Below are 27,617 nucleotides of genomic sequence, written 5' to 3'. Positions count from 1 at the left end.
GTAACCGGGAGCCCAAAGGATGCCGCCATGACGTAATAGCACAATAAATGACGTAACAGGGGGTGTGTCTTTGATGTGCCATCACCGTCATCTTGGATCACGTGACAACCGGAAGTAACGATATCAGCGCCATCTTGGATTTCTCCGAAAGAGACGCATTGGAATGACGTCATCAAACTTTCGTTTTGATTTTGTGGCAACGACCCTATTTTTGAAAGTTTTTATTTTTTTGTATCAACGACAATACTTCTTTATGTTTATGGCAACGGCATCTTGAGCCATGTGTTTGGAATGACACCATTTTTAATTTATTATTTTTAATTATATAACACGTGATTAATTATTTAATACGTCATTAATTTTTAATTACTTTACTCTTTTTAATAAGCATCTTAATTATTTAGTACGCCATTATTTTAATTATTACCTTTCATTAATTTTTATGGAATTTAATATTATTTTCCCTGAATTTTAAAAACAACTCCACGAGCGGGATTCGAACCCGCCATCTCTGAGATGAAAGACCTGAACGTTACCACACGGCTACTCGGTCGTCTTATCAAACTTGTTATTTGAAAACTCTTTGTCAATTTGACTTATTTGCACCATTGATGTCATAAGGCTGAAAGTCTGCGCATGCGCTTTGACATGAAAACCGCGTCACACATTTGTTTTTACAGGACAGCTAGGATTTCTTTTGGCTTCTTAATCCTTACTTTATTCATTGCTGTTTTAAATGTAAGATTTTCCCACAGTTTATTTTTTTTTATTAAGATATTTTTAATTGTTTTCATTTTTCATCTCATTCTTACTATTTTTTAAGTTATTAGTTAATTTATTAAGTTTTGATTTAATATGTTTTTCTTTTCCCAAACATAAATTTTATTTTTAACTTTCGCAAATTGACGTTTATTTCTATAAAAGTGAATTTACATTTTCTTTTTCCTTTTTTACTTTGCAAAAGTTTTTTTTTTCCCCAAATTTATTCCTTTTCGTATTTTTACTTTTTTAAATATATTTAACTTTCTTTTTGGTTGTACAAAGTAATATTTGTTTTTAAGAAATGAATTTTTCCTTTTCACTTTTTATTTTGCAAAAGTTTTTTTTCCAAAATTTATTCCTTTTCGTATTTTTACTTTACTTTATTTTAATTTTTTTGTTTAAACTTTTTTTTTGGTTTTACAAAAGTAATATTTATTTTTACAAATTTAATTTTTCCTTTCTGCAATATTTATTTTTACTAATTGAATTTTTCCTTTTAACTTTTTTATTTTGCAAAAGTTTTTTTTTCCAAAATTTATTCCTTTTCTTATTTTTAGTTTAGTTTATTTAAATTTTTTGTATAATTTTTTGTATAATTTTTTTTACAAAAGTAATATTTATATTTACAAATTTAATTTTTCCATTTCGCTTTTTATTTTTTTAAAAAAAGGTGTTACTATATTTTTAACTTCATTTTTTTACAAAAGTAATATTTAGTTTTATAAGTTAAATTTTTTTCAGTTTTTTTGTTTACACAAATGCAGTTTTTTGTTTTTCCCCTAATGCATCTTACTTCCAAAAGTAAATTTTATTTTATTTCCCCTTTAAAATTTTTTGTTACATTTTTATTTTACCCTTAACTTTTTCCGCTTGTCTTATATACAATATGATGTTACATTTCCATTTCTCCAAAAGTAAACTTACCTACTTCCTTACTCGGTCTTCGAAATTTTAAGCTTGAATTTACATGCGTATAACTTCACTAGATAATATTTTCTGTAACTTTAAGCCAATATTACCAATGTTCATTCTATATAGTTTAACTGGAATATTACAATTCTTACTTTTTATACTACTAAGTTGGAGATACTCAGAACTTTCACTTCTAATGTATTGTACTAACTATTAATGACTGTATTAACTTTTTGGCCAACTAAACAAAACTTTGTTGATTCCCTTTTACACGTCTTACTTTTATTCAAAGGATTCACCAAACTATGTCTGACAAATGTAATTTTTACACTTTCCATTTACACATTTACCCTTATATTTAACTTATAAAACATATTCATGCTGTATTTCTGATTCCTTTACCCCATAATAAATATAGACTTACACATGTTTCTTTATTGCAAGACCTACTGACTTTAAACAAATCTTATCAGGAGCAATAAATTTTCATGGTATGAAGCCCACTTAAATCAATGCATGGAGCATTTCTACCCAGTTAAGTTTAGATACGTACCAATAGTACTTCATTTCTTCTTATTTTACTCTATAGACATTTATACATATATATTCAGAACACTCCCTTTTATTCACTAAGATTCATTTATACTACTAACACAAATTTTGCTAACTCCTTGAAATATTTTACAAAAATATCTTGTATTTTCTTGCCCACATCCTACTTAAATCACCAAACATACACTGAACCTTGATTTTTCTTTCATGTGAAAACGTCACTCGGATTCTTAATATAATGCCACCATTTACCGCAGAACTTTATAAACACTACTCTATTTGAACTTATCACAGCCTTACTCTCTTAACAAGGTAGAGAAGATTGAATTATATTTTAACTGCAGAGAAGAATATCCACATTGTAACGTATTATTTTAAATTTGAATTATAGTCACATTTTGTGAAGGAGAACTTAAAGTCTATAATACACATGGAATTAATATTCAGCCATGGAAATGAAACTTTATCGCCTTTTTCCCGACTTGGAATATAAAAATTTGTTAACTTGGAATACTTTTAACGTACTCATTGTAACTTAACTGAAAAATACCCTATATTTCACATTGTTAATAATTTATTTAGCACTGAACTCTTACAGCCTTTTGAGAGCGAAATTTAATTTATCATACCTGAAAAATGACTCATACATAGTTATGATATATTACACGAAATATTGAGTAGAGTTCCAAATAATGATCTAACATAGTAATTAACATAAAAGACCTAACACAAATAATTTTAAGATAGAAATTTCAAACTGACATTGCTTAATAAGGAACTTTTACAGCTTTTTTGACATTTCACTTCTCATAGATAGTAAATAAAATTACACACAAATAATTATACAAAATAGGTAATAATGACAGAAAGTCCATATAATGGTCTACTATAGTCACCAACTTTAAAAATTTTAACGCATTTTTAATATGTCATAAGAAAGACCACACTTTTTTGAAAAGCATTATTTTAATTAAACATTGGAACCACACAGTCCTGCGCACATGTATAACATTTTTATTTATCATGAGCATGACACATAATAAGTAAATAAAATTTTCACGAAGTACGAAACACATTTCTCTTTTAACTGAACTGTACTCTTAAGAAAAATGCAGTATGGAATGCTTAGAACACTCAGTGCCACAGTTTCTCATTTTCCCACTCATTGACCAAAATATACATGTGCTTTAAAATCAGTTACACAAATTCAAATGTTAGTATTCAAATAGGAAGACTTCACAAATTAGATAAAAGAGAGGTATACAATGAACTTGAGTGATAAATACAGAAAAGCATGTAAGGACCGAGAAAAAGATGTATTCGTGGAGAACTTTTTAAGATAAACTTGCTCTATTTTTGCACGTGGGTTACATTTTGCATTTCAGATTAAGGAAAGATTCAAGATAATTCCTGTATAACTAGGGATTTTATTCACACTTGTTAGTAATGTAATTTATTAGAACAGTCGCAGACATATAGGACTTCCAGGAAAAACAATTTTTCCAAGCCAGACTTTAACAGTGAAACATAAAACGGAATAAGAAAATCTCATATTTCCAACAAAATTAGTATCTGAATATGCAAAAACATGAGCAGAAAACGAATATTTTTTTCTGAAAATGTTCCGAATGGGATAAGTTAGGACTAGTTTCATGAACAGAACATGAAAAATAATGATGAATTTTTAATTTTATTTTGTCTGTAGTACATTTACTTATGCTAAAATCTTTCATTTGATTGACTGTACTTTACAATTAGACGCAAGTTGATAAATCAGACTGATTTTGTGTTTTAAAGCTTTATATTCAGAAACACTACAACCCAAAAGCAAAAAGATTAAAACGACAAGAGAATATACTGTAAACAAGCGAACGTGATAAATGACATTTTGGGGCTGATTTTTATGAATTCATAGATCGATAGCAAAATTTTAATGCATTGTATATGAACTACATTTTTCAAATCACTGTTTTCCATTTACATAGACGTTAAGGAAACATTTCATGTTAATTTACCTTTATTCATGAAATTTATCTACGTATTTACTTAATTTTTGCATTTTGTTTCCAGTTATAATACCAAAAGGACATAAGAGAACATTTTTCTTGAAAATGTCCATATTCTTTTTATCCAACTGTTATTTCTTTCATATCTTTGAAGTAACCTATTAAATACATAGTTATCTTGTACTACCCAGACAACCGTTGGTCTTGCCAATGTCTGAGTCACAAAGCTAGAGAATTAAAGTGATATTTTATCATTGCGGAGAACTTCTTACTGCGTTTTTGATGAAACTTGGCCGAATTTAGTAGTTCATTACCGATCTAGGAGCCTTTAACTATTTCTATTAAAAACAAACACAGTCAGAAATTATCATCAAGATTTTCCATACAGATATATTTGTCTATTTTTCATGCCATTGCATTTCCAATAAAATATGATTCATTGCCAGATAATTAAATGAGTTTTATTTTTCCCACATTCGAATGCTCATTACATATTATTTAACAAAATTGCAAACAAGTTAAATGAATATTTTCTGAAATACTGAACATTTCATTTCGGAAAGTTTGCATGAGTATTTTCATTTTGAATCGTTTAATATTTCTTTTTTTGCATCCCAAGTAAATTTTGAACATAAAATTTTCAGTTTTGATGAAAGTTAATTACGGATGGCTGTGATGTTATCGTGTTTTCATAAACAGTTTTTTGTGAAGTACCTTTTCGATAACCTTTTGAACACATTGAAGATTACCACTTTTACATTATTGCCACTGCAAATCATTGAGGTTTCAAATATTTTCTCATTTATCGTTTACAATGCTTCGTAAAGACTTGGAAACAAATTTTTTACTTAATAGTTATATTATTTGATTTAATAATTGTGTTACACATTTAGAAGATTTAACAACACTACTACGCTGAACCAGAAATTAAGAAAAGGAATTGAAATTTTATCTTAGTATACTATAAGAATAGATTAACTTTCTCTGACTTAGATGTATTCGAATGTAGATAATGGATACTTTTAACTCAGCTCATACAGACTTCGAATATTTTCTCTAAGTCACCACGATCACTGACTTGCATTGTCATAGATTTTTCTCGTAAAGACTATTTCTTAAAAGAAGTTTATATACTAATTTCATTAGAAGCATGTCTAAAAAATATCTCATCTTCATAAGAAACATCAACGCTTTGATTTGAATTACTAGGAAAACAAGAACCATTGTTTTGTAAACATGGTTTCTCTCTGACTCAAAAGTTTCTGCTCTGTCATATTCGAAATAAACAATTAACCGTACATACCTAATATATTGCATTGATGAGTTATATTTTAACTTACTGCATTACATTTCAAGTGAATGTGTTTATTGCATCTTTTAATAAAATCTTAAAGGCTGAAATGAGTGTTTCATTACCAAATTTCTACTTTCTAACTTCATTCTACTGAAACGAAAACATTCATAACTTATTGCGAAGAAAAATGTTTACGTGTTATACTTTTTGATTAATTTTCATACCACAGTATCATCTTTGAAAATTTGTTTCCTAGTCCACTGCTAATATATTACTAATTTTCGCTCTTTCAATACATTTTGTACGTGACAAAAAAACTCAGTTTAGAAAAAATTTTTATTTAACAACTTGTATTGCATTGCTGAACCGGAGCCATGGTTTCATTTTTATTACATATCATGCGAATATTTAAAAAAAAAAGGCATTTTTTCTCCTTCTGTTAGCACAATTTTAACCAGCATTTTACTATTACAGAGACTTCTTTAGTAAAATCTCAAGGGTTAAATTTAACGTTTCATTTCTAATTTTGAAGATTCTGGATATATCCTACTTAAAAGTTCATAACCGATTAGCAAAATAATTTATATATGTACTTCGTTGTGCTCTTGGTTAATTTTAAATCGTTGTTCATTTATAACACTTGATTTCTAGAGAAGTATCGAAATGATTATTTACTTTCCGCTTTTTCCAAAGAATTTCGTAGACACATATATTCAGTATAGAAAATGTTTCTAACTTAAAAGTATTATTACCCAAATAGAAAACATGCAAAATTTTCCTAAAAATTGATATATTTGTTTTTTACAAACATGTACACGAATACCCACATTTAGTTATTTAATGTGTATTTTCCTATATCAGAACTAAAATTTCGATCGAAAATTTTTAAATAATGTCTTGTTCCATAAAATTTATGTCTTTGTGAGATCATTGTCTTTTCGCAAACGTTTTGAGAGTGTGCTCTAGGTAAGACATTTCGAAACTGTTTTTTTCTTTGCTATTGGAAACTATTTTATCTTTGCTGCTCTATCTCTTTGAACATATGCCAATGAATTCCCGATACTTTTTTGGTTTATTTTCAGCTTATGAAACATTAAAATACTTAAAAATATATTTGTATATCGTTTATGTTAACACTTGTGAAAGATTTTCTGGATGTTTGTTTTTGAGAATGTATTTATTTTATTCACGTGAATGAAGCTGATGTTTTCTTAAAATTTTATTATTCAGAGTATTAGTCAATTATGACAGAATGCCGGATTTGTTCTATTTATTCAACATTCATATGAACTTAAGTATTCCAAATCTCTCACGTAAATGTAATTTTTCCCATCAGGAATAGGAAGACGAATGGAATAAATGCAGGTTATGCAGACATAAGGTAAAACTCTGAAAGTAAAAATTCTTCAGATCTAGACAATTCAGTAGAATGTGCAAATATTCATCCTATTCGAAGCTTATTTTTGGAATTATATAGCATATAAAATGTAAATTTGATAAAAACAAATACAATGAAGATCAAGTACTTTGCAAAATCAGGACGGTAGTTATACAAAATTAGTTATAAATCAGTTTTTCATAAAAAGCGGTTCCAGCGAAATAAACATGCCGGCAATCTCCTGAAACTTTAAGTGGGCATTTGACCTTCGCTCTTACGTAGAATTTACAATTCTACTTAGCTTTTGTAAGAGCAAAGACAGGTTTTTTCCTGCGCCGCTATAATTTCTGTGTTTTTATTTTTAAATAATCGTAACCTATTAAAATTCTTCTTAAAAAAATGTATCACTCATAAAATTACCTTCTGCCCCTGTATCGATGAGGGCTTCTACTGGTACATCGCCAACCAGGACTTGTATAATTGGTAACTGTGAGTTCTTTACGATGACCGTATTTAAGTATCTTTTCGAGGGTTTTTTCAAAACTTCCGGGGTCTGGACCCTCGCTTTCACAGGCCCCTCTACTCGTTTAAGGCTTTCCTTTCAACTTCTGCCTTCTGGGTACGCGGACGGTTGTTTTCAAATTTCCTTTCTGGGCCTTGACCTTCGAGCTTCGATGAGTTGGCTTGATAGCTCTTTCCCCCATAAGAGCGATTTATGTTTCCGGTCTGTTGATTTGAGGATTGCCTTCGGTGACTTTGAAAATAAGATGCCCCTCTAGCTTTTTCCGCTATTCCCCGGTTTTGGAACTTGACCGCCAACTCGAAGAGTTCCTGCAGGGTGCTTGGGTTTCGGATTTCGAAGTAATCTTGGACAGCAGGTAGTAATCTTGGTAAGATTATTTCAATAATCTCTGCGTCGGGTTTCTTCCCATACAGCATGTTTATCAGCTTAACTTTTCGCAGAATGAAGTCCGTCAAATCTTCTATGTTACGTTGATAAAAACTATACAGTTCGGCTTCTAGCTTTGCTCGGTCTTTCACTATGGGGAAGGCCTTTAATAATGATATTTTGAAATTTTCAAATGTATATGTTTGGCCTCCGAATTCCCCTAATAAAAATTTCCCTATATTCTTCCACCATAGTGAGGCCTGTCCTCTTAGTGCAGACGTGGCAATGGCAACATTTTGTCTTTCAGGCACAGGGTATAGCTGGAAATGATTTTCGAGGCCTTCTAAGAATATCGCCACAGAATTTTTTCCGTCGAAATTGACGTTTGGCTTGATTGATGCTCTCATCGTCTGGACCAGGTATCCAAATCCTTCTATTAATTGGTTCGCCATTTCTTGTTGTTGGAGTTGTACAGGAGCTTCCATCCAGTTTTCGGCCATTTCAGTTCGTAAAGTGTTCGGGCACCAATGTGATGTTGGGAGGCCCCAACTCGTCAGCAACAGTAGTAGTGACTGCTATGAACTGGAAATTACACAGACTCTTAAGAAGGGTTTAACTCCCTTTTTATTTCACTTTAGAAATCACAGTTGCGTTCGCTTGACGCTCACAATCTACGCCGAGCCGGCGGTTAAACAAAAATAGAAAAGTACAACTAAAAATAAATGACAAGATGCATAACTAACGAAGTCACTATCTACGAGGCTCTATAATTTTAACTGCGTTCTAAGATACAGCTGAGATTCAGCAAACTTTCTGATTAAGAATTTGAAAGATTCAGGGAACTGTCGAAATAGGCACACAGGCCGAAACGCGCGGTTCTTAAACTTTCTACCAAGCAACCTTCAAGCTCGTGATTCAAGAAGCACACCTTCAATCTCGTTTCCCTTCTATTTAAACTCAATTACTTCTGCTAAAAGTTGAATACTCTGCGCGTTCTACTACGATTTACATACTCTGGCATTGGCAATTCTAGGGGAAAGTAAAGGCTTGACAGGAAAGATAACTTAAAATAAATGTTAGTAAAAATAAATATAAACCCTACAATCTATATTACTCGGTTCAAAACGCGGTACTAGATCTTTCAAATTAACCTTTTTTTCTCTAGATTGTTCAACTTTCGAAAACGTGGAAGCTAGGCTATTAGTCTGAACCACATTCATCAGTTTTAACCTTTCTAATTCAAAAACTCGCTCCCGCTCCTGTTCCCGTTCTGCTCTCTCTTGTTCACGTTCCCGTTCTGCTCTCTCTTGTTCACGTTCTGCTCTCTCTTGTTCACGTTCTGCTCTCTCTTGTTCGGCTATTTCTTCTGCTTTTCTCTGCTCAGCCGCAGCCCAAATTCTTGCCGCGTATTCTTTCGCATCTTCTTCTTCATAGTCCTCGGCATTTAGAATAGCCTGCCTAATTTCTCTTATTCTATTTGCCTGAGACACATTTGTTTCAAACTTTTCCGCTAACTCCAATAGCAGGGCTTTAGTAAATTTCCTCATAAACTCACCCATTATGGAAAACTTAAAGAAAAATAACCTACCCCGAAAAACAATAACACAAAAACAACAACAGGTCTCTCTCTCCAAAACTGAATAATTCCCTAACAATTCTGAACACAAATTGCCTTACAACACTTAATGATAATACCTATGCCTACAAACAAGGCGTATATAAAAAAATGCAAACTAAGAGGCAACCTTTTCCTGCTTTATATCCAAAATAAGCCTAGTCTTGAATAACTGGCATAACTTCTCCAAAATCACAAAAATGATACTCACCAATTTTGAAGACGCCTTCGATTGACTCTCCTGGCACTACTTGGATATTCTTCCGGGAAATTTCACTATTTTGCGGCACTAGATCACGCTTCCTCCGGCGTTCCCTTCTGACACACTGTTACTTGTCACTGAAGAGGCTTCACCACACGAACTGTCCTTGCACGCAAAATTAGATCGTTCTTGAAGAGAAGAAAGTCTTGACTGTTCACATAAAACTCAATGTTCACATGCGAAAAAGTCCGTTCCTAAATTTACTCTCAGGAACAATCCCTAAAAGCTGCAGCCAACTTTTAATATTTACTGCTGTCGTGTAGTGGCCGAAGCCGCTATGCAAACCCTGGGTTGTGACATCAGGTTGAAAACAAAACACAGCATAAAAAATTTATTGAATACTAGAAAAATGGCTATATACAATTCGACAAGAAAGAAACTTAAACTTTTTTAAAAATCAAATTCTATACCTCAATCGTGCGAGAGCCATACGTGGCTCTCGAGCCTGCGTTTTTAACATTGCCAGCAATTTAATATTATTTTAATAACAACTATTTTTTTACAATTTAATATTATTTTAATAACAACTAAATAATTATATTTAGTCCCGTGATTTCATCACGTATATTGCACTCTGAATTTGCAATTTGAAATCATTCGTCGTAAATTTATGCGACTTTATCACAGGGGATATTACTCCATTCAAAAAGCAATGCTCTCCGAAGTTCCGGTAGACAAGTAGGAGGAGGTTGACGGGCTGCAACTCGTCGGCCAAGCATGTCCTACACGTGCTGTACTGGATTCAAGTCCGGTGAGAATGCTGGCCAGTCCATATGAGTGATATCTTCCGATTGAAGGCATTCGCTTACCATGTTTGCACGGTGAGGACGGGCGTTGTCATCCATAAACACAAATTGTGCCCCCATGGCACCCCGAAACAAACTTACATGTTGCTCCAGAATGACGTCCCGATAGATTTGGCTTGTCATGGTTCCAATTTGAATATGCAGGTCAGTTCTGGAACCCAGAATAATTCCACCCAAAACGAGCACTCCTGCACCACCGTAACGGTGTCGTTCAATGATGTTTTCTTGGTGGTAACGGGTACCTGGAGCTCTCCATATGAAAGTCCGGCAAGAATCAGACTGCAAGCTAAACCTGGACTCGTCGGAATACATCACACAAGCCCGCTATTGCGGTGTCTACAATGCATGCTCTCTACTCCAGGATAACCGCAGGCGACAGTGAGTTGCAGTAAGTGGAATGCATCTCACAGGTCTACGAGCATATAGACCAATCTGCCCTAAGCGTCTGTACGCGGTCTGCCTTGAAATTGTCGTACCAGTGGCTGAAGAGAGCTGACGAGACAGGTCTGAGGCTGTGCTCCGCCTGTTTCTTTTGGCAGTAACTTCCAAATACCGGACCTCATTCGGCGTTGTAACTCTGGGGCGACCTGTGCTGTAACGTCTACTCACATTACCATCATCTTGGAATCGTTACCAAAGCCTGGAGATGACACTCTGGGCAATTCCAAGTTCGTCTAATACTTCCAGTTGGGTACGCCTACATTCCAGACGGCCGATAATTCTACCACGTAAAAAATCATGCAAATGCGTCCTTTGTGTCATAACTATTCGGTTATTGCACTGAAATGTTTATAAAGCGCCTGCGAACAATTTTACTTCTTTGCCCCTATTCCTTATATATCACTCTCTTACACTCTCGTCATTGTGACGTACCATCGGTGTCATCTGGTTACTTCCTGAAATTTGCATATGATTCTTGAAGATGTGTGTAGTGATTTTACTGGTGATATATTTATTTTAGAGTTCGATTTCCGCATGACTCCGAATTATCCTTAATTTATGGACATGAGTGTAGTTTACGTTGTTGTAATAAATAAGATTTGAATCATATAATTTAGTAAGTTTTTTATTACTGTTATTTTATTTTCTCATTTAGAACGTACTGTATAATTAAGTAAGTTTTTAACTTCTATTATTTTCCTTTCTCATTTTCAATGTATTGTGTTTTAGGTTCTCATGTTCGTAAGTTCTTATTTCAAGTCTCAAGTGCGTTTATTCGCGACTGAATTACGAAGAAGAAAATATAATATTGTTATATGTTCAACATTCACCATTAGTACATGGTGAATGTCGACATTGACCGGTGTAAGTCAGAAATAAGAGTATTTGGAAAATATTTTGGACATACACCAAGAGACTATGTGAAAGTTGACATTCTCCAGATTTCGGTGTTTCACCGTAACATGTATATTAAAAGAAGGAACACATTTCTTTTATTAAAGTATCAATAAAAAATCTGATGTGTACACCACATGACTTCCTTGTACGGAATGTTAAATTATACGCATTTTTTCTTGCATTTCATTTAAACTTATTGGATTGAATTAAATCTACTTCGCCAACAGCGCATAAACCACAATAGAATAAATGCCTTCCTTAAAATTCACTCTAGTATTTGTTTACCATAGCGACACTCTGGCGCTAGATTCACTTAACAGTATTAATAATTATATAACAGTTAACTTATATAATAATTATATAACAGAAACTAACTGTTATATAATCCAATTATTATATAACAGTTAACTTATATATTTCGTTCATATTATAACTCATTACAAAATTTATATCATTTAAAGAATAGAATTATCTAATCGCTTCCACGTGTTCTATTCAAATACTATAATAAACCTAAAACGATGTATAAAAGAAATTAAGTAAACAAAATAAAAAAGAAACAGTTTTTCACAGACGATTCAGTATTTCTCATTCAATTAATTCAGTTCTCACTTCCAGACAAAGCAAAAATACATAAAAACTCAAAATATCTATATTAAAAATTACGAAGTAAATCTGAAACACTTATTTCCTCGAAAAAATTACAGAAAGAATTAAGCATGATTTAATTGGCAATAATAAATGCGTTATCTTTGTTGTTGCGAAGCTAAGTTTCTCTAGATTGGCAACAAATCCACTAGTCTCCTATTTCAAATGTAAACATCAATGGCCACCATAAAAAAAAGGCTTAGCGGCACTTAGACAACTTTAAAATTGTTGATAATTCTAAAAATATTGCATACAGATTTACTAAAGGCATAAAAACTTTAACCGGAAGATAAAAACAACATAATACAATCATTTTTAAAGCAAAAAATGTACATTTTGCAAACATATAAGAGTAAAGAAACTGAGATAACTGAGCCGGGTAACAGAGTGGATATATATATAAATATATTTATATACGTTTGGTGCGGCCGATTGCAACCAAAATACGAGGTGCACATCTACATGTTATAGCAGTCCTATATACAAAATTTCAACGTTCTGAGGCTACTCGTTTTTTAGTTATGCAAGATACGTACGTACGTACGTACATACCTTTGTACAGACGCCACGAAAAATTCTCTTCAGAATTCATTTTAAAGCAGTTTTATAATTTTTTTTTGAAAGAAAAGAGTATTTTATTCTGTCTTTACTTACAGATATCACGCAAAAACATCGTTAAATTGCATTCGATAGCGGTCAAAATGGATATTTTCGTTGAAATATGCTACCTGAAACTTTTCGCGATTACAATACTTCCTTTTTACTTCGTACAAGTAAGTAAAAAGGGAATATTTTTATGTTCACAATGTTTATCGTTTTCCTGAGCGACTGGAATAGTTTAAATGACTGATGACTGATTTGGAGGAAGGACAAAATCTTGTTTACATTTTTTGTACTTTAGAATACATTTAACTTCAAAGATGTGCTTTGCACAATCAAGGCTTTAATTCATTCCTTTTGAAAATTGTCTGATAAAAGGTAATAAAAATTAGACAGTGGATTTCTTTGTAGATAATTTAGACATGAAATAAGTTAAAAGCGATTAAATCAACTGTTAAATAAACAATTAATCATAATACCGGTTATTAAAAATTTTGCATGCCTGTTTAGTTTTTTAATGGAAATACTTGGCATTTTCAGGACACAAAAAGTATTTAAAAGAAGTCTGAAATAGTAGTACAAACACATTAATAAATTAAATTGAAATAAATAATAATCAGTGAAATAAAAGAATTCAAGTAATTTCTGTAGCCTGTTTTCAATACATTAAAGATTTTTTAACTAATTACACGTCCTCGCTTGCAATTAGAACCATCATTAAATCCCTATTTTATCTAATCACTTCCTGAACATTATCATGTACAGTACACTCCCGATTATCCGCGGAATTGGGTGGCGCGGCCAACGCGGATAACAAAAAACGCGGATAATCCGAAAAAAGCTAAAAACGGGTATAGCAAATAAGAAAACAGTCATTCAAACTTTAAAAAATTGTCTTATGTACAATAAAACGTAAAATAAACAGCAGGAAATGTTTAATTAACGTTTAATATTTTAGCTTATTACGCTTAATATATTCTCCCAATGAAGTCCAATTTCTCGAATTCCATGTCGCTGCTTAAAACGAGTCATCCAGCCAGAAGACGCAAAATTTCCTTTCAGGCCTAACAACTCAAAAAATGTTTTTGCCTTCGCCGCAATGATAGGACCATTTACAGGAGTACCCTCTTTTCGAACTTGAGCTAACCACTCTGTCAATGCCATGTCCAGCTCATCAAAGGTAGAACCCTTCATAGTTTTTCCCGTTTTCATTGCGGAAGCACTCTCCGACATTGATGCAAAGTTTACCAGTTTGTCTTTTTGCTTTAGAATGTCAGGCACTGTTGTTTCACGATTCCGTAATCCAATTCCATCTGCTGCCTTGTAGCGCCGTTTGCTACTTTGGAAATTAATTCTAGTTTTTGCGCAATCGTCAACACAACCTTCTTTCATTTTCCTGACATTTTAAATCGGTAACGAAAAACACAAAACCAAAAAGCACAAGCACTGAACTCAATAAAAGATAACAAATTAACTCCGACCGGTTCGCAAACATATCAGGCTTAAACTAACAGTGGCGAGTGGGAGGAAGTGGACGTGTCAGTAAGATTAAGACGAGAGAGGGCGGTGGAGCGGCCACTACAAGGGTGAGTAAGAAATCACTTATTACTCATCAGAGGGGAAGGTTCCGAGAAGGCCTAGGATATTTTTGCTATAAATAAGCACGGTTAACGTTTAACGCATATTTAACGTTTCTCTCAGTTTTGTGAACATTTTTATTTTCTTTGCTTTACGCTTAAAAAAAAAACTTTGTGCTGCAGGCGCGGATAATCGGTAGTCTACTGCATATAGATTGACCTCGTCTTTGATAATTATTACTTGCAAATTATTCTCTTGCTGGTGAACTATTAACAACCCTTTCTACTGCTGAGTTAGGGTTAACGACCTTCGCTCTCGCTACCGACTGCCTTACGGAAATCGGCGTAAATGCTGGCACCTGAGCTGATTGTGCGCATGCGAGAACGTAGGTGGTGTGAATAGTCTCTTAGCTATTCGCAATGTCGGTGCGATTAGCCACTGCGCTTTTTCATTGTGTATGCACCACTGCATAAGGGAAACTTTGTATCCCAGGTATTTTGTCACAAGGGAAAGCATCCGCATAGTAACTCAAAGAAATAGGATCTCGTGATAAGATTTGATGAATCTGTGATGAATTCATCAGTTTCCAAATACATGCAGAATATTTCGAGCTTTATTAATTTCTATCAAATTTTCAAATTCAACGTACACTAATAACGAAACAGTTTGTTGTAAAGAGTCTCAAATTTTATTTCTAATCTGAAGCTGCTGTGTCGAACCAGATTTAAATGAGAGCTATCGCTAAGGTCAGGTAACAAATTGAAGCGAAATAAAGAATATCCCTTTGACAATTCTGATCTTGAAAGGTAAAATCCTCTGTCGTCTGCATTCGTAAATAAATTAAACGCCGATAAATCATATTATAATGCTTAAATTCAAAAGCAAACTTTTTATGCTTTCCGTTAAAGGCATCATTATAGACACATGATACCAATCAAGGATCAAGAAAATTAATTTACGGAGTGCGCTAGGCTAGGCCTTTAAATCCACATCATGAGAGATAAAATAACTACATCAAAAGGTGGGTTCATTTAATGCGAGAAAAATTTAGAAGCCTCATTTATAAAAATAAAAGCTTTTCAGATAATGCCTTCTGCTTGAGAAAAAAGGTTTAAAACTTTTTATTTAAATTTAGTGTCTAAAAAGGGCCAAAACTCAATTTGGAGGGCAGTCATCATTCATAAAATTTGGAATAGAATTAAAAGGTGCAAAATGTTTCCTTGATTCTTGATATCAACAGTAAAATAAAAATCCTAAGAACAAGCAGTCCAGATGCAAAGAGCTAGCGCGAGTTCAATGAATTTGCACCCACTCGGGGTAGCTGGGCGAAATAGGCGGGAGGAACCATTATGCGGGTTCTAGAAGCAAGTCAGAGTAACAGCTGATGGAGGAGAAGAAGTTTTGGTCGCTATTCAATGTGACGGTCAGATAAAAGCAGCCCCTTAGGGAGGTTGAAAGCAACCCGTTTTGCGGGTGAAAAGAAGCTTTTAATAAGGAATTAAGAATAAACTACAGTCGCGTGCGGCTGCAGAGATCTCTTTTTAAAGAGTTAAAGAACAGGGTTCCCCGGTCAATGCCCTTACGCGTTGTTAACGCGGAGGCGTCGCTGTAACGCGGAGGCGTCGCCACTTGGGCGTCCGTATGTTCATACCGGCGCCGTTTAAATGGCAATTGAGCATAATCAGGTTGTGAAATAGCTCTGGGTCGCTTTTTTGAAGAGGCAACAGCAGGGTCGTATACCGGCAAGGTATGAAACACTGGATTTCGAACAAGATGGAAGTTTTTGAAAAATCTTTCCGAAAGTCGCTGTATAAAGCGATTTATAGGCATAATTTTGAGATCGTTATGAATGTGATCGTTCCTTACGAACCATGGAGCGTTTAATATCTGCCGTAAAAATTTAGATTGAAAAATTTGGAAGTGTTTACGGTTAGCCAGAGCAGCTGAGCTCCAGATGTGACTCGCGTGAGTAAGAATAGGCCTTACAATTGTTTTATAAAGCAAGATCTTGTTGTCAAGTGACAGGTCGCTATTTTCAGCAAAAAAAAAAAGGGTGCAGGTTGGCTTTGGCAGCTTTCACATTCGCAATGAATTTTTGAATTTGAATTTGCCATGTTAATTTTGACTCTAGTGAAACATCAAGGTATTTGTATGAAGTAACCCAGGGAATATGTTCACCGAAGAATATGAGGTTATCTAAATGTGGGATATTTCTTCGGATGAATAAAGTAGCAGCTTTAGCGAACATTAATTTTGATTTTATACAGTCCGAGCCAGAGTTTTAAGGCTGAAAGGTAACTCTGTAGTGTACAGATTACCGTGGTGATGTTGGTATGCTGAGTTAAGATCGCCGTATCGTCTGCATATAAAGCTAGATCGATACTACGTGCCTTAGGCACGTCGTTTATCTAGATATTGAAGAGCAGAGGCGAAACAAGACTGCCCTGGGGGCATCCAGCATAGATCGGGCGGAGAGAGGAGAATTCGTGGTTAATTCGTACGCGGAAACTTCGTCCGGTCAAGTACGAATTAATAATTTTAATGAAGTGAGCCGAAAAACAAAGTCGCATGAGCTTGTATATAAGTCCGTCGTGCCAAACCCTGTGAAAGGCTTTGGCAACGTCGAGGTAGACGATTCCAGTTTTCTCTCGCTTACGAAAGCCTTCGTGAATGAATTTCACTACACGTAATAACTGATGTACAGTAGAGTATTTAGGTCGGAAGCCGAATTGTTCAGGGATGATCAAATTTTGATCTCGACAGAATTCATTGAGGCGATTAAGTAAGACAACTTCATATACTTTGGAGAGTGAAGAAAGCAGACTAATGGGTCTGTAATTGACGGGTAAATTTAAATTTTGCCCCGGTTTTGGAATGGGGACGACCGCTGCAATCTTCCAACGGACGGGGAGGTAGCTTCTCCTAAGCATAAAATTAATAAGGACCGTAATCCAAACAACAAATATTACGGGAAAATTCTTAATCATGCCATTAGAGATACAATCTATGCCCTGAACCGTATTTGGCTTTAGTCTTTGGATGTACTCCATCACCTATTTAGGATCAGTAGGCCTGAGTTCAAGCGTGATAGGTTGTGTTAGAAATTCTTCAACACGTGAATGTATGTGCCCTTGTGAAACCGGACAGTAACAGTAGGCGTCGTTATTTGGAGTGAATAGTGTTACAAGGCTGTCGGCTGAAACTTCCTCTTCAGTGTCTGTGTAAGCCATCTGTGCGTCATCGGCCGTTTGAAGGGGCGGAATGTGTCTAGATTGTTTGCGTATTCGGGCGGCGGCACGCCAAACCGAATTATCTTCAGTCGTTAAGGACTCAATGTAGTGTTTCCACTCCGTCTGTTAAAAAAGATGAGTTTCAGTCCTTATCTAGTACTGCATTTTGCGAAGTTGGGCGAGGATACTGGGATCGCGAGACCTTTGCCAAAATTTTCACAAAACATTTCGCTGCTTAATTTTGGATTTAGCCTCAGGTGGAGACCCGGATAGAAAATAGGTTTTGAAGCCGCAGCTTTCGCTCCTTTGAGTATGGACTCCAAATTTTGTAAGCACCTGTCAAAGTCCGAATTGCTGGAAATTTTGATAGGGGCAGTAGCAGTACGTTCCAAGATAAATCTAAAATCGTCCCAATTTGTAGAGACTTGCTCCTGTAATTTTGAGTAATGATTTTGAACATCAAAGGTAATCAAAACTGGATAGTGATCAGAATGAAGGTCTTAAATCACTTTTATTTCATGCCTACAATTGACATTATAAAAGGCAGCCAGATCAAGAACTTCAGGGAACCCTCTAACAAGGTAGTAAGTCGGGAGAGTAGGAGCTATGATCTGCACATGGTTACTCTGGCAAGATGAATTCCGAGGATGGACGCCGAGGAGAAAGGTTGCTCGTGTAACGAGCTCCCATCAACTCAGCCTAATTCACAGGAATTTAGCGATTTATCGCAACAAAATGTTCAAAACACACTCATGGATACTCCGACTGTGCAATTGCGTACGCCTGAGAGTAATCCCACAGATGATATTGACCCTGACAACCGCACGAAAGGGATTATAGATTTTTACGGACTGAAAGCTCAGTTTGAGGCCATTCAACCATAAAAGATGTTCTTAAAAAGAACCGGATCACCTTTGAATACTACCAGATACCAGCAACTGGACAACGCCGCTAAGACACTTTTTCGTCGTATTGATGAACTTGCCAACAAACTAAAGTCCAAATTTTTAAACTCCCTGCCACCTTAGAAGAATTCAAGTAGATTATCGAGAATGAAAATCTGGCTAAAATGGCCGCTGAAAATTAAGCACTTCTCCGTAAGGAAGAACTCAAAGTCAGCAAAGACAATTTAAAAACCTGTTTCGCGCACGCATAGCGTGAAGAAGCAAGCTGCGAAACCAGTTTCGTCTACCCCAGTTCAAGCAGCCATTACTGCCTCATGTAGAAAGAGAAAGACTGCGAGCGTCGATTCGGAGGGCTTTATTACCCCCGCATCACGCAAACAGGGAAAAGCACCTGTAATAATCACCATAGATGACTATGTTACCACTTCAAATTCAGCAGATGAAATTTCAAATGTAAAGAAAGTTGCTACTTTAAATAAGTATGAACGCATAAAAGAATCCCTCTTGGACAGCGGTTGCAGTCCCGCCGAGGGTAGTGCAACGACCACCTCCCCCTAGCAACGGGGGCACTTCAGGAGGAGGAATAAGTTCGGAGCAGTCACAGCGCGCTCCTCCCTCCCTCCACAGCAACCCTCCATTCCGGCTATTCATGTTAAGAGCAGCAAGGAGTGGAAAACGCAGATGACTTTCCTGCGAGAGATTCCCCCCAAATATTAAGTACATTCTCACTAGACCTTTTTTAAAATTATTTGTTCAAACCGGACTAGAGTTTAAGGAGGTTATACGATGGATGCGTCAGACCGGCATCCAATTTAAGACTTTTGATCTGAAACAGGACAAGCCTATAAAAATTTTCATTAGAGACCTCTCTAAAGAAACTGAACTCGAAGACGTAAAAAATGAAGTGGAATCCTGGGTTTTTTAAGTGCATAGGTGAGCTCGGTTGACTAAACCATGCCCTAGACACCTTATATACAAGTCCGACCTCATCCCTTAATTGACCAACTGTATAGCGTTACCGATATGTGGGGCGCTGAGGTCAAGGTTGAGGCTTACAGAGGCCGTAAAGGCCCCACTCAATGCTTTAGGTACCACGGATTTGTTTGTCTTCTGAAACTTGCACCCTTAACATCCGTTGTGTAAGATGCGCTGGTCTGCACTGGGCAAAACATTGCACTTTAAATGACGATCAAACTGCTTGCTGTTGCAACTGTCGAGGTTCTCATCCAGCATCACTTAAATCTTGTCTTCGTTACCCAGGTAACAAGAAAACGAGCACTAAAACACAAGCTCCTAGGGCAGCTGCGCCCGTAGCCCCCTTCAGAGAACCATGAAACCCACAGCAAAAGCTGTACAACAAGCCCCTGTGACTGCTCCACCAAGCACAAGCTCGTTGTCCTATGCAGCGATCCTAGGTAAATGACCTACGGAGCCTTAAAATGCCTTATTGAAATCTCCCGCGACCCAGCGGTAGATAGGCATATTCTACTGCAAGCCTTTCAAAGGGCCCTGCCAAAAGCTCATGCAGGCAGACGTTATTTACGAGGGCCTTCCTAATTTATGAAAGCTATGTTATGCTTTCAAATTAGGATTATTCGGCTACTTTAGACCAGTGTCTTAGGTTTTTCAGAGCTGTAACCTTTTCATAACGGTCTTAAATTCAATTGTCAAAACAGACAAAGTTCTATTACCAACAAAGAACTTACCATGTGTACATGGAATGGAAACGGCCTCATCAATAAGATCGATGAAGCCAAAGACTTTATTGTAGAGCAGTATCTTGACGTGTTATTAGTCCAAGAGACTCACTTAACCCTAGGAAGAACTCCCGAAATTGGGAATTATGACATGTACTCCACTGACAGGGTGTCATTAGCCAGCAAGGAAGTGGTGGCACCTGTATCTACGTGAAGCGCTCGATTAAGCATCACATGATATCCACCCTGATTTAAGTATTTTGGAAGCGACAATTATCAAAATTTCCGTCCAAAATTCTCCCCTACTAACAGTCATTTCGGCATACTTACCTACACTTTCAGATGCACGTGGAAGAAGTAGTTTTCCTGCCAGTGATTTTGATAAACTTTTAGTAATATCAAATCACCTAATTATTGCCGGCGATCGAAATTCACGTCATACCGCTTGGTTTTGCCCTAACAGGAACAGGTATGACACATGACACCACAATACGATTAAGCATTTGACCTATTAAAATATTGTCTTGAATAAAACTCATATTTCTCGCTGGAATGGAATAGGCTATTAATGGGATAGTTGGCTGACGATTTTTCTAGGCTTTTTGCATGTCCTAACACAACACAAGGGCTGACTCTTACTTTTTTTACAAACAAAGAAGCTTGTTCGAGTAAAACTTTAAATTCACCTTCGCCCAGTAAACAAAATTCAGGTTTGCTGCGAATGAGTTTGATTTTCACATCCACCATATTCAACAAAAGTCTTTCCTGATGAAACATATCTAAGTGCAATGGACCAATCATATTGACCGAGGCACTGAGCTTAAACAATTGCGCGTGTTGGTGGAAACTTTCATCCGGCTTAGTGTCTTGAGCATCAAAAGCATTCATACGTCCTGCTGTATCTTCAAAAAACAATTCTGTTGACAGTTGAGACGTTTTCGTATCAAAACCATGATTCAGTAATTCTTCTATTATGACTCTGTAGGGATAAGTGTTATTACTGGTGGAAATGAGTCTCTCATTTAAGCTAATATCCATTTGAGAAAACATGGAATGTAAAAACAGATTGACATGTCCCACTTTACTTTCAGCCGTGATTGGCTTGTCAGCACTTTTTAAAATGTTCACTGTGACATACAGTTGTGTCTGTGATAAGTCAAAGTATTCGTCTCCGCTTCGAAGAGGAGGCGCTGCGATCACCGAGGCAAGCGGCTGCACGTTCACAGCGCTCCGTAAAAAAAGTGAAAAAAAAATTCCTTTCCCCTTGGTGATTATCAATCAAATTACTTTAAAATAGTGTTTTTTCAACAAAACCTATATGTTTCCAAAGTATTTCCGCTCCGATGTTGACGAGAATAAAGCAGCGGACAATGTGAGGACGAAAGCCTGGAATTTTAAGATAAGTACTTTTCTTTCATTTAAACTAAATCAAATTTCTATATATAAGTGCCTTTAATTCAGAAGTTAAACAACAAAAATCAGCGTTATATTTACAAAATTTTCACAGGACTAGTTTCGATGGTTTTACCGAACCACCATCCTCAGCTGCAAAACCGAAAATCATTTGCGGTTTTGCAGCTGAGGATGGTGGTTCGGTAAAACCATCGAAACTAGTCCTGTGAAAATTTTGTAAATATAACGCTAATTTTTGTTGTTTAACTTCTGAATTAGTATTTATTCGGCGTGTTATTGTGTCTTAAGTGCCTTTAAATCAATAAATTTTAACTTTTCATCAGTTTTTAGCATTAAAAATACTTGAAATTGCTCATTGCTTCCTTTGTGAATCAATTCCAAACAGACGCCAACGTTATCAGTTCACGTCTGTCACCACTTACAAAGCAGCCTTATCTTGTTTGAGGATTCTCGTGAGAGGGAAATTTGGGGACTCAGGGCATCGCGCCATTTCCTTCTGGATTCTTTTTTTTTAGATCGCTTTAATATATTTTCGCCTTTAAATAATATTATACCTCACAGATTTTTTTCTCATACTGTTCCTTGCTATCTGTTAAATGTCCCTGTGTAAGGGATGGTTTATTCTTCACTGCCTTAAATAAACTCTTAGAACTATGAGCTTATATAAATAACAGTGGGCCTCATTGTGTTATACTAGCATTAATTAACTAGTAATAAATTATGATAGTAAAATAATTAATCTTGTAATAAATTATGATAGTTAAATTAATAAATATTATGTTTAATTTGTGTTTTTAATACATATACTCAGTAATTTACCCACACACACACATATATCTTTTTTTTGTGTGTGTGTGCGGTTGTGGTCTTGTACTGTATATGGTTCTATGTTGTTTCTCTGCTGCTGTTTTTTGAAAAATGTGTGAAAATGTTGGGAACGAAAATAGCATAAGTTACTTTAGTTAAATTAATATATACTTTTGTTTGATGACTTTTGTTGAGATCTCAGGATGCAAGCATACATATTACTTTGTATTCCATGCTAAATACCTTGATACGAAGCATTTTAACACCGTCAATATTTTTTTTTTCTTTCCCAGTAACACATCTATTCACCATTACCAAACACACACACCTGTGAGACACTATTTATTGTACATGAAGACAAATTCTTCTTCTTTTAACTACACTCATTGACACAATCGTATTTTAGGATATTTTCTACTTCTTTTTTTTTTTTTTTTTTTTTCTTTCTATAGGCCTTTTTTTTCCCCTCTATTATTTTTGGGCCATTTATTTTAAATTTTATTTTGTCCCATCTTTTCTTCCTGGCCTTTTGAACTCGTACAAGATGTACGAAGTTCCTTTTTACTCTCCTCAAATACGAAATTGCTCCTCTTTCTATATACCTTTCCTTCGCACCTATGTTTGATGTTTCGCCCATCGGTGCAAAAAGACTTAGCGGGTGCAAAACAAGACATCTGTCTACTTTGTCTGTCTGTCTGTCGTCTCCGCTTCCGGAAGCATTGAACTCTACAGGACTTCCTTCCGATACATTGGCTAATTGATGAAATTCAATCCACTGACCTCTTTCTATGACTGTTCATATCGGAGGTAATGAAAATAATTCCAGTTCGGATTTTGCGTATTTCGGAGAATCTTTTAACAGAAAAGCCATTTAAGAGTTCAAAATACCGCGTCGTTGCACCTTCCTGGCTTTAGCCGAAACAAAGTGTTTAGCGTTTTTACCCTTACTTTTAAACATTCCATGATCGATCATGTCGTCTGCTTTCTGAACTGCTTTCTTGTCTAATTTTCCCACACCTTCTTTAGATCTGGTTTTGAGGGAGACTTGAAAATTTTCGCCCGATAAATACGTCTTTGGCAATCTGTGTTCCAGCCCGCAAAACTTCTTTACCAACTGTTTTGGCTCCACTCATCAATAAAAGGCACTGCACTGCGACAGTTTTTCAAAAAATTCACCAATGCCAAACCTTTCTGTAAAATGGTTCCTTGATAGTCATGTAATCCATTTCCAGTTTGAGCTAGATAGTCATGTAATCCATTTCCAGTTTGAGCTAGATAATAATCTTCAAATATTTTCGTACAACATGTATAAGGCACCCGCATGTTTGATGCTACTAATCTTGCCTACACAATGCGAATGAAATCGATTTGTAAATGGATGCTTCTTTTATAGAATTTGTCGCAGGCGAAAGTGCAAGAAATACTTTGGCTCTTTAAGCGGGACTAAATCTCCAGAGTGAAGTCTTATGTCAACATGTATGGTCTGAAAATGCCGACAAATAACTGGCAAGTAAAAGGGTCTGAGATAATGAGCGTTTATGATGTCTCCGTCATCTTTTTCTACGGTGACAATTTTTAACAAAGGAGCTTGCACATCTCCCACAATTTGAGGCTCTACGAGATCACAATGCACAGACATGACAGGAAAAGATACTTTTGGATCGGCTACAAAGGGACTTTACTCCAGTCTTTTGTAATCACCGGACTCAAATCCCAGAAGCTCAGCTAGTCCTTCGTGAAGAATGACTCTGGAGGTTTCGTCTGTCTTAATGGTCACTTTTTTCGTGACAGGATGATAATTGAATTCAATCTTATTTTTATGGGAGGGCATTTTCATGATTTTTAATAAATCTGATACCGTAATGTATACATGCCTGTATGATTACTAGTTCAAACTCACATGGATCTCCTTAACATTATTTAAAAAGATTATTCAATTGCAATTTATTCTGAAGTGTAATGTTGGGAAAAAAATCAGAAGTTGCAATTAAACTTCTAAACACTTATCTTTTTAAACATTTAATTTGACCCTCCAGGGTTCATTGTTTTTAATCAGCATTACAATTAGAAGATTCAAAAGGAAACATTAATGAAATAAATTATTTTGAATCATTCATCATCCTCAAAATCAGCAAAAATTAAATTTCATTAGAAAAGATATATGTATCGAAATATTCATAATCAACCATGTGTTTAAACCATGATGGCAACATGCATTTTACCAATCACTCTTGCTGTCTATGAAAGCTTCAATGATACAGATAAGGATTTTAGATATTATATATGATACTTATAAGGATGTTTTACATATAAGGATTTAAAGATGACCTGCTTTCATGCAAGAAATGCAGATACGCATTAAATTTACATAAGTTATATGCAATATTTAATTAATTTCCAATTTACTAATTTTTATAAGCATACAGTAAATACCCTCTTTTATTTACTAACAATCCAGACGTTCTGACAAATTATACAAATTCATCTAATTGTGATCAGGCATAATATAAATGTTGTTTATCTTTTTTGGAGTTCTAAATAGGCTTGGATTATTTATTTCTAAGTTTTCATTCTCGCGCTTTAAAAGTCTGCGGCCGCTGTTGCATCCAGAGACGAAACAGATGCCATTTTATTCTTTATTTATAATTAAAATTGATATTAAATCGGTATTTCCGCTATTTTTGCCTGTGTAAAATACTACAGTAAAGTGAACGGATAATAATTGCAATGCCCTCTGTAAATAACGCCACAAAAAGTGGACCACTTTTGGGAAAAGTAGTAATACAACTTTCACATCCTTCTTTATACTTCAGGCTTCTATAAATGGTGTCCAACCGGTGGCTAGCGGGCTCCTGGTGGCCAGCAGTTCTATCTTTAAGCTCCCGCCAGTCACAATCACAATATCGCCATGATACAAAAACTTTACTCTAATTCTAATGTTTAACAAAACTGTAAAAAAGGTTTAAATATACTTCGCGTACCGGGGTGCGTATTTTCTCATTGTTGAATGGTGTAACACTTGGGTGCCTGGGCAACAAGGTCCTACACCTAATCAATTATGAGTTCCGTAATTAATACTTCACATTAACTGCACACATTTCAAAACCCTATTTTAAGGCTCTATATTGCAGTTGTACACTACCCCATGTTTTGAATTTTTGAAGTCACGTAAATATCAACTAGTTCACCTGGGTAATACAAGTCGGCGTACCCACCCACTTAGGTTACCAAGACCAACACCGACTTGCTACAACGAGCTTTCATGTGAATCGAGGATGTATAAGATCTGATTGGCTGTTCTTGTTTACAGAAATTTTCTTGATTTCCTTATGACTTGATATTTAAGCGAAATCTTGAATGTATGGATGCTGTTTATCAGCGTACATATTCAGTTGCTACGTTTAAAGAACAAATGAATAATTCAGTAGTGAAGTGAACACAAACAGTATGATAAATATTGAAGGTTTGACTCATAGTAGAATAGTGATCGCATGGTGGTCACCTCCGTGTCACTACTGTAGCGATAGCCCAGTGGTGTGCTTACTTGGTGCTGCTTTGTATAGTTGCTTGCTCTATTAACGCTAAAGAGTAGTGCAGCAGCACACTTCTCATCGAAGTGTCCTTGAAGACGGTGGAGAGGATATAGCAAATTCTGTAATTAGATGCATTGAAAATCATCACATTCCGCTCGGTAAAATTCTTTTAATTGAGCCAGACGAGGCGAAAAGTATGACCGGCGTAAAAAAACGGGTTTGTTGCTATATTGAAAGAAAAGTTCATTTACGATATGCTTACTGTCGTAGCGATGATCACTTTTTGTAGCTGATTCACAGGGTGTAAGGTGAAATGTAGGTCTAGTTGCTCCAAAAATGTCAGGACTGAGCCCTTGCCATCGAAAGTGGCTGTTGGTTTCATAGCTGCATGCAGCGTTTCCACGAGGAATCCAAACCCTTCTACTGGGTTCGTGGATGTTCTAGGGACCTGAAAGGTCAGAGGGGTCAACGTAAACTTCCCGGATTCTAACGACATGGTCCGTTTAGAATTCTTTTCGTGCGCCAACTGTAAGGTACCTCACTTTGGAATTCTAAGTTAATGTTGGAAGTGAGGAACCTAGGAACTGATAAGCAAATAATCGCTAGAGTTTGATGACAGGAAACAACAAGAGAGAAGGGTAAATAACCCTTTATTATTTCGATAAGATTTAACAAAACTCCGCCTGGGAGTGTACAAATAAAGTCCGCACTTTGGACTTGAACTTAAAAGACTAAGAATTAAACTAAAACTATGATTAACTAACTAAGTATAGCCAAAACTATCAATGTTCAATGAGAGTTGGCCCCTTAACTTATTTTACTACTAAGCTTAGCAAGGGCCTGAGGACGGCCGAGCGTAAAACAGCTTTGAGAGAGAGAGCGGCCAAAAAGGCAGACGCGCGTAGTTCAGAAACTCTGTTTCTCTCTCTGTCTCAGTAAGTAACTTCGTGGTTTAAATACCACTCCTTCTCATTAAATATTCAGAAAATTCCAAAACTACGTTCTGGCCGGAAGTAGTAAGTTGAAGTTAAGAATTTGACAGGAAAGGAACTTAAAATTTAACTGTTAATAAAATTAACATAATCCTTACAAGCTTATCTCTCTTTATACTGTTTTTCTGATTTCTTTAGCATAATTATCAAAATTCTCACTTGTTGTGTAGAGTCTATTAGAGAGGGTATTCTTTGGTAGCATACAACTTGGACGAAGAATGAAGTAGCGAATTATCACTATGTCTTTAAGAATATATACTACAGAAGAAAGGTTTTAAATAACCTTTTTATTTAAACTAAATTAAAACAGATTAAAACTTCGTGCTCACAAATCACCACTTGTGGCTACGTAAATTAACAGATAATAAGAATGTAACAAATCACTAGTAAATTAAGATAT

General features: G+C 35.4%; 1 long non-coding RNA gene across 1 annotated transcript in view; it reads left to right on the top strand.

Annotated features, from left to right (window-relative positions):
- LOC118204835 (uncharacterized) overlaps positions 1 to 11,922 on the top strand; it is a 29,941-nt gene extending 18,019 nt beyond the window's left edge. The window contains exon 4 of the long non-coding RNA XR_015039519.1: positions 11,647 to 11,922. This is a non-coding gene — a long non-coding RNA (uncharacterized LOC118204835). The remainder of the gene's footprint in view (positions 1 to 11,646) is intronic.
- The last annotated feature ends 15,695 nt before the right edge of the window (positions 11,923 to 27,617 follow it).

This window comes from Stegodyphus dumicola, chromosome 1, assembly GCF_044657685.1.
Source record: "Stegodyphus dumicola isolate Sdum_Otavi_A_Nest chromosome 1, ASM4465768v1".
In the NCBI taxonomy this organism is placed as follows: Eukaryota; Metazoa; Arthropoda; class Arachnida; order Araneae; family Eresidae; genus Stegodyphus; species Stegodyphus dumicola.
This window is presented reverse-complemented; position numbering and strand designations above follow the sequence as displayed.